Genomic DNA, 7,922 nt, shown 5'->3' with positions numbered 1-7,922 from the left:
TCAAATTCCTATATTCTGAGCAACAAATAAATGCCTGTTTGCATGCTCCAGTTTCTTCGGGCAGTTTTCAAGTAGTTTTGCATTTTGTTGTTCATGTTGCAACTTTCTGATATGTCTACAGATGCTTTTAAAATGATTCCCTGATTCCCTTGCTCCAGTGTATGTCTGGATCATTGGACTTAGAAATAAAAGTACCTGGTTCTTAACAAGTCCATTTATTTTTAATCTTCTTCATTTAACCTAGTTGTGACTTTTTTTTCCTTCTCTTTAGCCAGTGTTCTGGCTTCAGACTCTGTGAGATCATTGTTTATGTTGGGAAGGTTGGCTGGACAGGAGTTGCTGATGGGGGTGGCAGTCCTTGTTTGCCATAAACGTCAATCATGTTTCTGGATACAGGAAACATATTTTCCATTTGCAAGGCTTCAAGCTCAGAATTCTTCAATATAATTTGATTCTAGTCTAATGATGTCAGTGATAACGTCATCTATCTCCACACATGATGCTTGAGAGTGTACATTCATTGTTGGACATTCACTCTCACCCTGTTTTGTTCTTCAAACTTAGAAAATCCCTCTTTTTCACAGTTGGAGTAAAGTGTGAGCATGGTCACGGGGCTGCTAGGTGTGCTGCTCCCTGGCACCTGTGGCATGACATGATCACCAGATTTGTTTGGACATGGCAGGCTCAGGATTTACTTGGTGGCATGTTTATTTGCCAAAGTGGTAGAAAGGTACTGCTTTACCTGCTGTGTTTGGCTTGCTAGATGTGGTACTTGGTGGGATATTTGCAGTGGGTCTGCATCTTAAGGACTAACATGGGTCCCTGAGTGGCTGGGGGATGGTTGGTGCACAAACTAACACCTGTGGATGGTGTCTGATTCATAGGCACTCTCTGTTGCATGTACTGGGCTGCTTGCAGCTTATGATTCCCTTGTTACCGTCCCCACATCTGCTAACAGGTGAGTTGCTGGCCTAGCAAGGTACATGGTGTCATCCTAGAGGAACTTATTAGAGTCCCCAGGGTGCTCCTTGGAAGTGTTGCTTTTCAAGGATTGACTTTTGAGTTCAAAATAGGTTTTGGAGCTCTTTGTGAAATACTTCCTGACTGCAAAATCCTGTTCATTGACTGATTCCAACTGTGTGGCACTGGCTGGCTGGCTGGCTTCCAGTCCTTTCACAGTTAGAAAGTGGGAACTGAGCCTGGGCAGAGAGGAGGTAGCACTGTCTTGGTCCTCAGCTTGTTGGCCTGTGTGTGGCCACCCATCCCAGTGGAACCAGGCATTTCTTGAAGTGATTATTTATCTGGATTTGTGTTTCCATTCTTATGAATTGGCCTCCACTGATCAAGTTTGTGCACATGATTTTGTTTTACATGCTCACCTTTGGTATAGGTCAAAGGGTAATAAAATGTATGACTCAGGCTTGGTCAATCATGTGCTCTATCCCAGAATTTTAAAACACAATAAAAGAGATACAAAGTCTCGGAAGTGCTTGAATCAATCTTGTCATTGAGAGCCTTTGATTCTGCAAATTATCCCATTTCTACTCCAAAAGTTACATTTTTACATTTAAAATGTCCACATTTCTTTTCTTGTTTACAACTAACATAACTTTGATCAATGCACAAATCTAAAAGGAATTGACTAATGTCTACAAGAAAAAAACTAATTAACGATAATCTGAATTTTGAAAATATATTGAGTTAAAAATAATAAGGTGAGCTTGTATGAATAAAATAGTGCCTATTTACTGTAAAACTTCAAAATAAAAATATACATAAATTCTTGGAGACGATGCAATAAAATAGCATTGTGCGTGTGTATGTCAGCAGAGATGGCTTCCCATTTGATCACTGTTTTTTCTTAAGTATGTGACTATTGGCAAATTACCTAAATAATTTAAATCCTCATCAATAAAATATGCACAATATTGTAATTAACACCCAATGCCACTTTTAGGACTCAACATTTTAATTCACATGCAATACCTATTTCAATGTTTGAATACAGAAAAGGTACTAAAAGAATCTATGGTTCTGTTTCTTCTCCACAATGATTATTTGTGCATTTAGTGGTTTGTAGAGTCCCATTCTTTTCTCCCCACATTCATCACTAAATTGAAAATAAACAAAAAACATGGTTAATGAAGACCAATTATCAACTTAATTAGAGATAAGAGGGAATGAGAAGAATAGCTTTCCAACTGCTGGATTTCAGAGCCAGTCAGGCTGACAAGGCTATCTAGAAATCCTCAGGCCTGGCCTGTGGAGACAGGGCTAAGCTTATGGTAAGCCAACAAACAGCAAAGGGACCTCTCTACAGGCAAACTGACTCCAGAATGAACTTAAAAAGACGAAAGAAAAAGGGACTCAGCTACTCATGCCTTTTTTTTCTGTCCTTACTCACCAATCAAGAGTGGTTGAGTTGTGAATAGATATTGGATATTTTGATAGAAATATCAAAATAAAATAGAAACCAAAAATTGGAAAAAAAATTCTATGCTTAAAAGAATGTTTTTGAGTGATTTGGATAACATTTGTAATACTACAATATTAAAATATAGAATTAATATTTTTAATAATCTAGTGAAGACGTACCTAGCTTCAGCAGTGCTAAGAAGGCTAGAAGGAATAAGATAAATTTATAAACAAAGACTAGAAATCAGTTGCCAGGTAAAAATAGGTAAGGTTTAGAAGGAAACTATTAGAGGATGGGAGAGCATGATGGATAATCAAAAGTCTTAAAAATAATACAAATAAATAAAATTTAAAGGAAACAAAATAAACAGTTGTGAAATGATATTAACATGAATTTTTAACAGTTATAAATATTTTCAACTAGACTATTTTAAGTTTCCCATTAAAATATGGACTGGTTTCATAAAATCAACTTGTTGGAATAACACACATAGAAATATTTGATGGTGCCAGTGTATTAGTGTACATTACATTACTTAATTTCTTTATATTTTTTAACATTTTTTTTCTTGAATATGTCTGTTGAAGTCAAAATAATGGTCTCTCAAAGATGTCTATGGAATCTATGAATATGTTGCATTTTTTGGCAAAATGAAACTTGAAAATATTAAGTTTATGAGCCTTGACACAAGGACATTATCCTGTATTATTAAGGTTGGCTCAGTATAATCATATGCACTCTTAAAAATATGAAGAATCATCTTGGGCTTGAAAAAGATGAGAGATGAAGCACTAGAGGAGAGTAGGTGGAATTAATGCAAGATAAAGATAGCCCACAGTTGCTGGCTTTGAAGATGAAGTGCCCACAAAAAAAGGAACATGGTGGCATCTAGAAACTAAAAACTCTCTCAACTGACAGCCAGAAAGGAAATATAGACCTTAGTCCTACAGCCAGGGGCACGGAATTCTTCCAATAATCAAGATAAGCTTGGAAACAAATACACAATTAGAGACACCACAAAGGAATACAGCCTTGTCCACAACTTGATCTCAGTTTTTTGAAACCCGGAGATGGATGCAGTCTCAGTCAATCAAGGCTTCAGAGCTACAGAATTATGATATAATAAATTGATCTTATGTTAAGCTCCTAAATTTCTGATAATTTATTATGGCAACAATAGAGGCAAATGCAATATTAATTGGCATTTGTAATGTTTTTCTTTCATGTATTTATTGTTTTTTCTCAATAGCTTTGAAGATGGAATGACATTTTATTGATTCATGAAACAGGACTTTGACATTACAGGTGGAGATGAGGGGAAAAAAGGATTTTGGATTCACATTTGGCTTAAAGTAGATAAAAGATGATATCTGGAAAGTCCTTGCCACACTAGATTAGTGAAAATTAAGTTCTGTGCTATAGGCTTGTTATTCATTCAGTGGTCATTGGAAGAATGTATATGTACTTTGGTTGTATGTGCTACAGTCAGAAGGATTGTGACACTCAGGTCTATATTTACATAATATTTACCTTATATAAGTAATGATTCTTATATTTTCCTGTTAAGAAGTCATGATATCAGCTAAAAAGTGCAAAGATGCGGTTTCCATAACTGTGATAAAGACATATCCTGAAGTCAAGAACTGTTAGTATAAATGAAGTACTAAAAGTCATTTTATCATTAAACCTAAAGGCTAATAAATTCATGAAGTACTGAAACAAGAGGATTACAGTAATGAGAATAATGACTTTAGGACCTTAACTCAGATGACCTAAAGAATGGTGATGTCATATCTGTGATGCTGAGAACAGGGAGGCCCACACTGACCCTTTTGTATGTAGTACTGTGGAAGGTGACAGCTTTACTGCATCAGCATTAAGAAAAAAGGAGCAATTCAAACTGCTCTGCATATAAAAATTAAGTTTAAAGTTTCTTTATTTTACTTAAGTATTTCAAAAGATATCTTGTGCCCTTCCTTTTAGTTACTTGCTTTATAATTACAGTTTACATTTTTTGTATTGCTTGATTGTTCAACATCTCGTAAATGTCTATCAATGTACTAGGAAAAGAACACATTTATTGGGAAAGATGACTGGCAACCACATTTTCCTTGTATTCTGATGAGGTATTGTTTTTATTCTTTAGAAAAGGCTGAAAACTAAGGACAGATTACTTTTAACTTATTTGAATTTTTGAAAACCAGATAGTCCAAAAAGCAGGCACAGTTGAATACACTTATGAGTTCCTTAGTTTCTCTTAAGTTTGAACTTTGGAAATTTTATCCACATATTCTCAAAAGGTCTCCTTTTCAGGGGCAGTGGCTAATTCACTTTTTTCCATTTTATTTAATATTTTTCCTCCTTCTCCCTGTCTCATGGGCCCCCAGAGCCATAAAAAGGCAACAGCTGACATTAGTTAAGACTTCCCAGCCATGCTACAAATACTTCAGTCTGCGGTGGGTGTCATCTGACCCTCATATACATATATGTACACCACATAGAGGCAGAAAGAGTAAACATTTAAATTTGGGCTAAACATTGCCAAATTGCCCCCAGCAACAATGTTTGAGAAAGCTTCTCTACCTATACAAAGTCTCACAGCAAAAATATCATGAACTCTTTTGTCTCTTCCAGTCCCGTACATGGGGAAATGGTTGCTAATTGCCTTTTTACTAACATTTATGTTGTTTTGAATGAGACTAAGATGATTTTCAAATGTTTAAGGACCATCTCTATTTTCTTTATTGTGCCTTTGCTGTTTCCATCTTTGGCTATTTTCTCTTGGCTTATTTTCCTTAATGATTCACTGAATCTGTTACAAGTTTAAAATTTATCTCTTGGTTATATGTGTTGCAATATTCTTTTAGTTCCCTTGATGTTTGATACATCCTCCATGGTATTTCTTACTATATAGTAATTTGTTATTTGTATGCAGGTATTTTTTCCATTTTTTCTCTCATGACTTCTGAATTCACTCTTCTGAGAGAGGCTAGTTCTATAAACAATGTTTATAAAACAATCTATCTTTCCCCAACTAATAAAAATAAAGTCTTTATTATATATGAATTTAAGTATATCTGTAGGTTCATTTTTTTGTTGAACTATTTATTTAACAATACTGCATTATTTTAATTGAATTGTATATGTGAGTTTTACATATGTTGATAGCTAGTCTCTTACTAATTTTAGTTCTTTAATATAATCGCAAATATATTTTTTGCATGAGAACATTAAAATCCACTTCTGAAGTTCAAAAATGTTGTAGAATTTTTTATTGAGCAAAATGTATAGATTAGCCACTAGGTCTTACTAAAAGGCTTGAATCATAGACTTTGTTTACTTGTTTCCACTGTTCTAATAATTCTATTTTTCTTAGTGTTGTTGCAAAATGAGATATATGAACTATTTTTAATTTTCAAAATCTTTGATGTTTTCTACATCTTAAAAGTTGCTAAATTGTTGTGCTCATTTAATTGTCACTTAAAAACAGATAATTTGGAAGAATTTGAATCTCTATAACACTGAAAATTCTTGTCCAAGGACATGGTATACTTTTCTTTTGTTTAAGATAAAGTGCTACACTGGTGGTGGGAATGCAGACTATATAGCCACTGTGAAAATCAGTATGGAATTTCCTCAAAAAACTACAAATGGAACTGCCTTTTGATCCAGCAATTCCACTTCTGGGATTATACTCTAAGAATCCTGAAACACCAATTCAAAAGAATCTATGTCATGCAATGATCATAGCAGCATTATTTATAATAGCTAGGTACTTGAAACAGCATAAGCACCCATCAGTAAATGAGTGGATCAAAAAACTGTGGTACATTTACACAATGGAATACTATGCTGCAGAAAGAAAGAAGGAGCTCATACCCTTAGTTACAGAATGAATGGATCTGGAGAGCACTATGCTAAATGATATTAGTCAGGTGGTGAAAAACAAATACCATATCATCTCACCTATAAGTGGAACCTAATCAACAAAACAAAAAAGTAAGCAAAATATAACCAGAGACATGAAAATAAATAACAAACTAACAGTGACCAGAGGGAAGGTAGGAGGGGTAGAATGGGATAAGGAAGGGGAAGGGTCAAGTCAAGGAACATGTATAAAGAACCCATGGACAAAGACAGTGGAGGGGTATTGAAGGTGGGGAGTGAGTAGTTTAGGGAAGTAATGTGGGAAAAATGGCAACAATTGTAATTGAATAACAATAAAAAATAACCTAATATACTTTGGTAAATGTTTTAAATATTTTTGTATTTTTTGTTGTTTAGATCCTTTGATTTATATGTCATTGTTATTTAGGTTTAAATACAATGAGTTCTTCCTGAATCCTTCTGTTGATCCATGGATAAGAGTAATGACAGCAGAGTTTCAGGCTGGTAGTACTCTCCCTCTTACCCAAAGGAAAAATGATTGCATGCTCATAAATTGACCTCAGATTTCCTGCTCACTGGTTTAAGATATTAGGGTCTTTGAATCACAACCCATAATATATCATTTCCTTAACTTCAGTAATAATCCATTGTTTCTCTTTTTTTATTCAATTCTTATGCCTTACTGGTGTTGGGGGTTAACAATATGGATGGAAGCTCCTACAGTGGGTCTGTATATCCACCCCCCACCCCCAATTTGCTCTCAACAGCACTGCTGTTTAACACCTCAGGAGGAATACTTCCATTGGTAGATCCTTGTCCTCTCCATGCTTCAGCTGAGATCCATAGCCAGGTCTCTGTTGGATATTTCACATGTCCATTTTCACAACAACCTTGGAGTTCACAATTAGTAGTTAAAAGCATTAAACTACCTGCCCAAATCTATACAATGGCTACTATAATTAATTTCATATTGGGGGTACTTAATGAAATCTAATTAAAAGACAGTTATAACTTTTTATTACATAATTAAATCTTTAAAAGAGTAACATTTTTCTAAATATTTTCTACTTTAAAAAGAAATTTGTACTAACATATTTGATGTAAATTTTGGCCAATTCTCTGTGAATAACAACTCCCAAATGTCCAGAGCCCAATTCATTGGGAAGGAAGTTTTTTAGTTAAAAATGTCATCTTCAGAGTATACAGATGGTAAAGAAATCTGGTTAAAGCCTGTTAAGACTCTGACTTCAGCATTGCTGAATAGACTGGAGAGCAAGTGCTTGAAAACCAGCAGTGCCCTGGGAGAGCCCTGTGTGCACTAACAGGACAGAGTTTACAGCTCACCCCCTTGACCTTTGTACCTTACCCAGACTCCAATTTTGGGAACATATTCTTGCTATTTTGTTTCAGAATAAAAGACAATGTTCTACCCATATGTCTTAATAATTTGGAAAAGCGAACATAAATATTTAGATGGCAAATAGGTCATCTAGCACAAGTGACCAGCTATACTGATTATGGTTAGATAAATAAATCAGGAAGACATTCACGTGACTCATCACTGTCTGCTATCTCTGTGCACAGTGAGAGCAAGAAACAAATATTAATTTTACTGAGA

At 34.9% G+C, this 7,922-nt stretch overlaps 1 pseudogene; it reads right to left on the bottom strand.

Annotated features, from left to right (window-relative positions):
• The window catches only part of LOC114492056, a 63,829-nt pseudogene continuing 55,907 nt past the window's right edge, over positions 1-7,922 (bottom strand).

This window comes from Phyllostomus discolor, chromosome 1 (genome assembly GCF_004126475.2).
Source record: "Phyllostomus discolor isolate MPI-MPIP mPhyDis1 chromosome 1, mPhyDis1.pri.v3, whole genome shotgun sequence".
Taxonomy (NCBI): domain Eukaryota; kingdom Metazoa; phylum Chordata; class Mammalia; order Chiroptera; family Phyllostomidae; genus Phyllostomus; species Phyllostomus discolor.
The sequence above is the reverse complement of the archived record's forward strand: the minus strand, read 5'-3'. Positions and strand labels throughout refer to the sequence as shown.